Below are 8,488 nucleotides of genomic sequence, written 5' to 3'. Positions count from 1 at the left end.
AGATTATGCACATCATTAAAACTATGAACTCAGCAACCTTTGTGTTGACACTTTCAAGCATGTTTATTCTCAAGTTTCTAGAAGTCTTCTGCTGTTTGCTTATACGTTATACAAGAAAATGTACATGGAGTCATACATGCTTTATTCGAGAAAACGTTGCATTCACAAAATCATCACCATGTATCTATTTTGACTGCATTGTCAACGGAAGTATTATTGTAAACTATTATTTACGGTGATTGTCTATATGTAGAAATCATCAGATGTGGAAAACCTTGGATTTAAATATTCATTTATGGTGTGCCTTTTCAAAAGAATGCAATGTTTACAAAACGTATCATATAGAGGTCAAATACCTCGCAATGGGACCAGATGTTGAAGACTTCGTCCAGGTGGATTTAGACGGGTCATTACATGTGGTATCAGAGTGTTGGTCCTAGCGAACCAGGTCTTGCATTAGTGTGTTTAACTGATAGTTGTTAGGATGCATTAGTAAGTCTGGACTTCGACCGTGTCTGCATGTCAAAAGTTTTGCTTATCATTTCTTGTCAAAAATTACCTGCTTATCATTCTTAGTCTAGACACGTTTTACTGCAGTGATTGCATGAATAGTGTATAGACAAAATTCATATCTTAGCATATCTGTTACTGTAAACTTTTCCTGACAGCTTTCGAAAGTTCCTCCGTAATTTGCGGGATCCCTTGTACTATATATAGGTATTCTATGTAATTAGAATATCATCATATATCCAAAAATCATTTCATATCAAAAATCCTCTATCTAACCGTGTAAGATGAATTCCGCATCTAGTTCGAATTCCTCAGATTCTGACAGCTATTCCGATATGGAATTCTACTTGAGCTCCGAAAGCAGTGTAACCGGAATGGACCAACCAATTAGCCATCATATATTCTGGATGAATTAGGGATGGGTTCGTAATCTACTTAATCATTGGAGACAAGAAGAAGGTGATCCCTTCCATCCACCAAATTTCTCTCTTGGTGAAGAACCCGAAGCACTTACCGGTGAACCAGTCCGAAACACCATTTTCACCCTCATTTATAGAATAGCAAACAACGATTACATAATATCTAATATTATAAATCTTATTCATCCGCTCATCCGAACCACCGATCATCCCGGTATAATAGAAGAAGTCAACGAGCTTCACGCTCGAGTTGTGGCTTTGGAGAATATAGTGCAAAGATTACAAGTATCATCAACAACACCAGTACCACCAACAACATCCACATCGCAAGCCTCAATACCACAAACACCAGCAGCATCACCGGTATCAACAGTACCACCATCATCAACACCAACAGGATCATTACCACCACCAACAACCACATTCGCATTCCATACCTCAATATCACATCTAAAATCTGTACTTCGAGCATCAACGTCATACGCACCGTAGATACCAAGGAGTGCCAACAATAACAAACGATGAAGTATGTATTTATAATTTCATCGGAGAAATATTCTACGGCGATTATGTAATCTCTAAAATCTTATAGATTATTTATCCCAGTTCTAATCGTAAATCAGATGAGTAGATATGGTAGAGGGGAGAATAGAAACCCTGACAGAAATGGTGCGTGATTTACAAGCTAGACTTGTTATACAAGCACCACCAACAGTTACCGTCAACATCACCAGCAACACCTGTATCACCACAAGCTCCACCAGCTCCATAACCACCGACGATATCGACACCATAATCACCAATGGGTATATTAAGGTAACGAGTTATGGAGTATTAACTCACTATTTCCAAAGAATTTATATATTATATAGATTTTGGAAATCATAATATATCTTTTCGTACTAAGCTATTACGCTTGAATTTTAAGGGGTAGATATTACTCGGTTAATTCATACTACTAATATGCTATGATGTACATCCTTCGTTAATGACTTAACCATGGTTAACTACAATCTCTGTTTCAACTCAATGAATTCCATTTCATAATAAACCAAGTGTATTATTCAATTACATAATTGATTTTACATTTTCATTTTTGATGTACTCGAAGCTTTCCAGAAAACATCATCTGTGCCTTGTAAGGTTCACAAAAATTCCACGAGCACCAACATCCTTCACCGAGGAATAAGAATAAATAATGAAGTATTGATTTCATTAGTGAAATACTCCGCGAAGATTATGTAATCTCTAATGTTTTAGAGATTATTCATTTTCAATTCAAGCAAAAAATCAAATGAGCTTAATATGATACTATCTCATTAAAATCTGTATTACATCTGAAGAAAAATATACATACATATATTTTCATAAAGACTGTAATGAAAATTCTTTTGTACAAAATATTACTTATGAAATCTTTAACGGGTAGGTAATACCCGGGAAATATATAAGTTCACAATTAATATGTTACATTGTACATTTTTAAACTTTGATTCAAAAATTATTAACTATGCTCACAGCGATATACAATCGTTTCCATATAAATTCAATTACATATTCTGACAGAACAGAATTGAAACGACCCGTCAAAGTACACTTGACGACCATCGTTATCTTGGTCCCAAAGCTTGATCATAACTCTATATGAATTTGATAAATAACCTTGCATTCTTTATTTAAAAATGATTTCCTATAAAGGAAACCTACCAAAATGTGTAAGTTTAGAAAAACCATACATTATTACTTAACTAAAAGTTGACCAAAACAAGTCAACAACATCCACTATTAAATGTATCAAAATAGAATGCAAGTTAATGTTTAACAAAAACTGCCATCATATATATGCAGACTCTCTAAGCACAGCGGAAGCAATCAATCATGAACCTGAGAATAAAATATGCGAGTAACTGTCAACAAAAATGTTGAGTGAATTATAGGTTTAATATTGCAAACAATATTTAATTTAAACCATAAAAATTTGTGTTTGAAAACATAAAAACTCCTTTTTGGACCACAAAATTATATGCTAGAAAACATATAAAAACATTATTTCATTTTTTGTGAGCCACCTGGTAACCACTTAACCATTTATTTACCCTTGCCAAACACAATAAATAATATACACCGAACAAGTGTATCTTCAACTAAATACGAAGTACTAAACATTCCGATTATAAATTGCTAGCGCGACTAGCTCGAAATGGGGTTGTCAAACCCGATAGATCTATCCCTAGGATTCGCGTTCACCAGTAGAAACCAGTGATTACAATTACCAGATTAGGAAATATTTTTGTTCGACTCACAATGAATAATTTAAACCAACTTCCACGTGTGTCCAATATGAAAAATAAAATGCATGTATTCTCATCCCAAAAGATTTAAAATAGAAAAATGGGACTATAACTCACCTTAAAGTAAACGAAGTAATAACACAGAACGTGAACCGCAGAAAGTAAAGTGATCAAGAATGATCACAACGCCGACCTATAAATAAAGCAGGTTGATATAAATAACTTAGGTCAAGTCTTAGTATGATAGTTATAGTACTTGTTGCAAGTGCACATAGAACAACACTCAGTATGCTTCGGTTTGATCAGGACATCGTAAAGACGCGTACTTTCTATTTTTAGAAAGTTTCTATTTTTGGCAGGTTTCCATTTTTGGAAAGTTTCTATTTTAGGAAAGTTTCTATTTTAGGAAAGTTTCTATTTTAGGAAAGTTGCTATTTTTGGAAAGTTTCTATTTTTGGAAAGTTTCCATATTTAGAAAGTTGCTATTTTTGGAAGGTTTATAACTTAGGAAAGTTTCCTTAATTAGAAAGTCAACTGAAAGTCAAAGTCAACCAAAAGTCAACCGAAAGTCAACTCAAAAGTCAACCTTGGTTAAACATAGTCAACATTAATTTTTAAAGTGTAAGTTATAATAATAATATAAGTTATAATGTTATTTAAAGTCATATACGTATAATTATGTCTTTTCATAAGTTTAATTAAATTTAATTGAATTAATAAAGTCAACATAAGTTTAAATGATATAATTAACATAGAATAAGTATTTAATTAATTAATTAAATATTAGTCATAACATAAGTATTATTAATTAATAATAAGTTTTTAATCATATCATAAGTATTATTAATTAATAATGAATTATTAATCACATTATAAGTATTTAATTATAATTATTAAACCATAAGTATTTAATAATTAAATTATAATTAAATAACTAAGCCTTATAATAATTAAATAATTATTTAGTCTTTATTATAAGTCTTATAATAATAATCTCATAACATAAGTTTAATACTTATCATAAGTATTTTTCATTAATAAAAAAAGTATTATTAATCATAAGTTTAATTAAATGTTTAATTAATCAAAATGTAATTAATAAATGATATAATAAATATATATATATATATCATAAGTCTTAAATTAAAATAATTGCTTTTATATCATAAGTAATTTAATAATAATGAAAATCATTATTTATATCATAAGTTAGATGTTATAATCATAAGTTTTAATTAGAAATTCATCGGGTCATAATTTGAGCCCCGGGTATTGGTTTTCGGCGAGTCTTATATATATCTCCGCCTAACCAAACCACCCGACACATTAGCGCACTCAAGAACACCCCAAGAACAACCACCAAGTCATGACCATCAGCCATATATCAACTTGGAGCTTTAATCCGTTCAAAATCATGTTTTAGCCATTACGGGTGATCCGTGGCTCGGATTTCGATGACCCGAACATGAATGTTTATCCAATCATCAATCCTAAAACACTAGTATACCCTAGAGCCTTCAAAAATGGTCACAAAGTCGGACCCAAACTGATAATATTCGTTTTTACATTTCAATTTCATCAAAACCCTAAATCGGGCATAACTTTTGATCCGAAACTCAAAACAACATGAATGCAAAGCCTAAAATTATTGTCTTGATGAGAGGAACTCATCTATATACTTTATTTAACCAAAAATCCATGTTAAGTTCACTGATTTTAACCAACAAGCTGCTGTCCAAAATTAATCAAACCGAAAACATAACAAATCGAGTATTTCTACGCATCAAATCACCAATACAACAATACACAAGTACTATAACATCATCATACATATAAAAATCAGTAAAATTAATGAAAATTGAAAATATAGGGTTTGTGTTCATTCCCAAATCAAACATTAAGGAGATGTAGATTAAAGATCGTGAGATGAAGCACCCGGATATGTAATCAACCTTGAGAAATGATGATCAATTGTGTACGATCAAGGGTTGGCCAATTTTTGGTGATGGAAGAGGATAGGGAGGCTGGAAAAGTCATCCATAGTTGAGGGATAAAGGAGAAATAAATTAGGTTTAGGTATTTTCAAGTGAAGTAGTGTAAAAATGTAGAAAATAAAAGATATGTGATTTTTACATTTTCAACCCCATGGGAATATGGGGATGGGCTGGAAGAATATGGGAGTAAAATGGGTTCCCTTTATCCCACTTTGATGTAAGGATCAATATCTTGTGGCTAGAAAGCCCGAACGAATCCCGATTCGCGAAAACACTGTTACGCGGTTAAATTTTTGGAAAGAATACTCATACGCGGAAAATAAAATATAGAAATATTATATATACTCATATGGTATAAAAATATCATAAATAAAATAATTTGGATTCAAAAATCTCAAAAGTCTAATCGTTGATTTGAAAATCGAAATGATTCGCCGGATAGAAATCCACGATACGTAGAAACGTACAATTTTAAATACGAATACATATATTCATATTACACATAATAAGGAATATATTATTACTAAAATAATAATATAAGTCATAGAAATGACGTGGCACAAATATCAATTAACGGACGTTAAATACTAACGGAAAAAGATAACGGAAAAAGTAGGGTCGTGACAGTACCTTCCCGTTACGGAAATTTCGTCCCAAAATTTAAGCAGGTGCCGGGGTTGACTCGCCATTTGCGAACAAATGCGGGTACTTCTGCCTCATCTGATCTTCACGTTCCCAAGTGAACTCGGATCCGCGTCTAGCATTCCATCTAACTCGGACGATAGGAATCTTGCTCTGCTTGAGTTTCTTAACCTCTCGATCCATAATCTCGACAGGTTCCTCAACAAAATGGAGTTGTTTATCAACATTAAGTTCATCAAGAGGAATGGTTTCATCGACCTCAGCCAAACACTTCTTCAAAATCGACACATGAAAAACGTCATGAACAGCACTGAGTTCTTGTGGCAATTTCAAACGATAGGCCACGTGTCCAACTCTCTCTGTAATCTCAAAAGGTCCAACAAAACGAGGATTCAACTTTCCCCTCTTACCAAATCGTACCACACTTTTTCAAGGTGATGCCTTCAACATGACACGGTCACTAACTTAAAATTTCTAAGTCTTTCCTTCTAACGTCGGCATAACTCTCTTGCCGACTCCTGGCGGTTCTCAACCTTTCTTGAATCTGCACTATCTTCTTGGTAGTCTCATGAATAATTTCTGGGCCTGTGAGTTGAGCATCCCCAACCTCATTCCAACATATAGGAGACCTACACTTTCTACCAATAAAGTGCCTCAAACAGTGTGGCTTTTTACTTGTATGATAACTGTTATTATAAGAAAATTCAGCCAACAACAAATATCTATCCCAATCATTACCAAAATCAATAACGCACGCTCGCAACATGTCTTCCAACGTTTGAATGGTCCTTTCACTCTGACCATCCGTCTGCGGATAATAAGCGGTGCTCATATCCAACTTTGTTCCCAAAGCTTCCTGTAAGGATTGCCAAAACCTCGATACAGGAACACCATGTCTTGAAAAAATCTTTTTCAAATACAAACGAGTAAGTTTCTCCATCAAATCTGTTTCCTTAAACGGCAAGAAATGAGCTGACTTTGTGAGTCGGTCAACAATCACCCAAATGGTATCGTAACCACCCACAACTCTCGGTAACTCCGTAATAAAGTCCATTGTAATACCTTCTTACTTCCACTTAGGAATCTCAGGTTGCACCGAAAGTCCGGATGATTTCTGATGTTCAGCTTTAACCTTAGTATTGGTCAAACACCTAGCCACATAAGTAGCCACATCAGCTTTCAAGTTAGGCCACCAGTACAGCTCCTTAAGATCATGATACATCTTTCCTAAACCAGGATGAATAGAGTACCTAGACTTATGAGCCTCATCTAACACCAGTTGTCGTAAATCACCAAATTTTGGAACCTAAAGTTGTCCCGCAAAATACCGAGGACCATCAGTTCGTACCTCAAACTGTTTACTCAGCCTCTGACCTTCCCGTTACGAAGTTTTCCTCCTTCAAGGCTTCTTGTTATGCCTCAAGAATCTGCCAAGTGAGGTTAGCTCGAATTGTCATATTCAAGGCTCTAAACCTACGAGGTTCAACACTCAAAGCATCAGCCACGACATTGGCTTTTTCCCGAAATGGCTAAAGGAGTTCACAATCATAACCGTTCAACAATTCAACCCATCTTCGCTACCTCATATTCCACTGTCTTTGATCAAAGATATGTTGATGACTTTTGTGATCAGTGTACACTGTACATTTGATCCCATATAAGTAATGTCTCCAATTCTTGAGTGCAAACACAACAGCTCCCAATTCTACATCATGGGTTGTATAATTCTGTTCATGAATCTTCAACTGGCGTGACGCGTAAGCAATGACTTTCTTTCGTTGCATCAAAACACAACCAAAGTCTTGACACGAAGCATCACAATAGATAACAAAATCATCAATACCCTCAGGTAGTGATAATATCGGTGCAGAAGTTAACTTCTTCTTCAGAATTTGAAAAGCATCATCTTGTTCATCCTTTCACTCATACTTTATCCCCTTGTGCGTTAAAGTAGTCAGAGGTTTAGCTATTCGAGAGAAATCCTAAATGAACCTTCTATAATAACCTGCTAATCTTTGAAACTGATGAATCTGAGTAGATGTTTTCAGAATTTCCCACTTCTCAATCGCCTCAATCTTAGCAGGATCAACTTGAATTCCCTTCTTACTAACAACGTATCCAAGGAATTGAACTTCTTTCAGCCAGAATGCATATTTCGAAAACTTAGCATACAGTTCTACTTTTCTTAACAAATCGTGCACTAACTTTAAATGTTCTTCATGCTCTTGATCACTCTTGGAATAGATAAGAATATCACCGATGAAAACGATAACAAACTTGTCCAGATAAGGTCTACACACATGATTCATGAGGTCCATGAACATAGCAGGTGCGTTAGTCAATCCGGACGGCATAACAAGAAATTCTCAGTGACCATAACGGGTACGGAAAGTGGTTTTCGGAATATCAGTTTCTTTAGCCCGTAGTTGGTGCTAACCGGAACGAAGATCAATCTTAGAATAAACGGACGAACCTTGAAGTTGATCGAACAGATCATCAATTCTCGGAAGAGGGTAACGGTTCTTAACCGTAAGCTTGGTCAACTCGCGATAATCAATACACAATCGAAACGAACCACCTTTCTTCTTAACGGACAAAACAGGGGCTCCCCAAGGGGTCGAACTGGGACGAA

Source organism: Rutidosis leptorrhynchoides, chromosome 1 (assembly GCF_046630445.1).
Source record: "Rutidosis leptorrhynchoides isolate AG116_Rl617_1_P2 chromosome 1, CSIRO_AGI_Rlap_v1, whole genome shotgun sequence".
In the NCBI taxonomy this organism is placed as follows: Eukaryota; Viridiplantae; Streptophyta; class Magnoliopsida; order Asterales; family Asteraceae; genus Rutidosis; species Rutidosis leptorrhynchoides.
Note: the sequence above shows the minus strand (reverse complement) of the source record.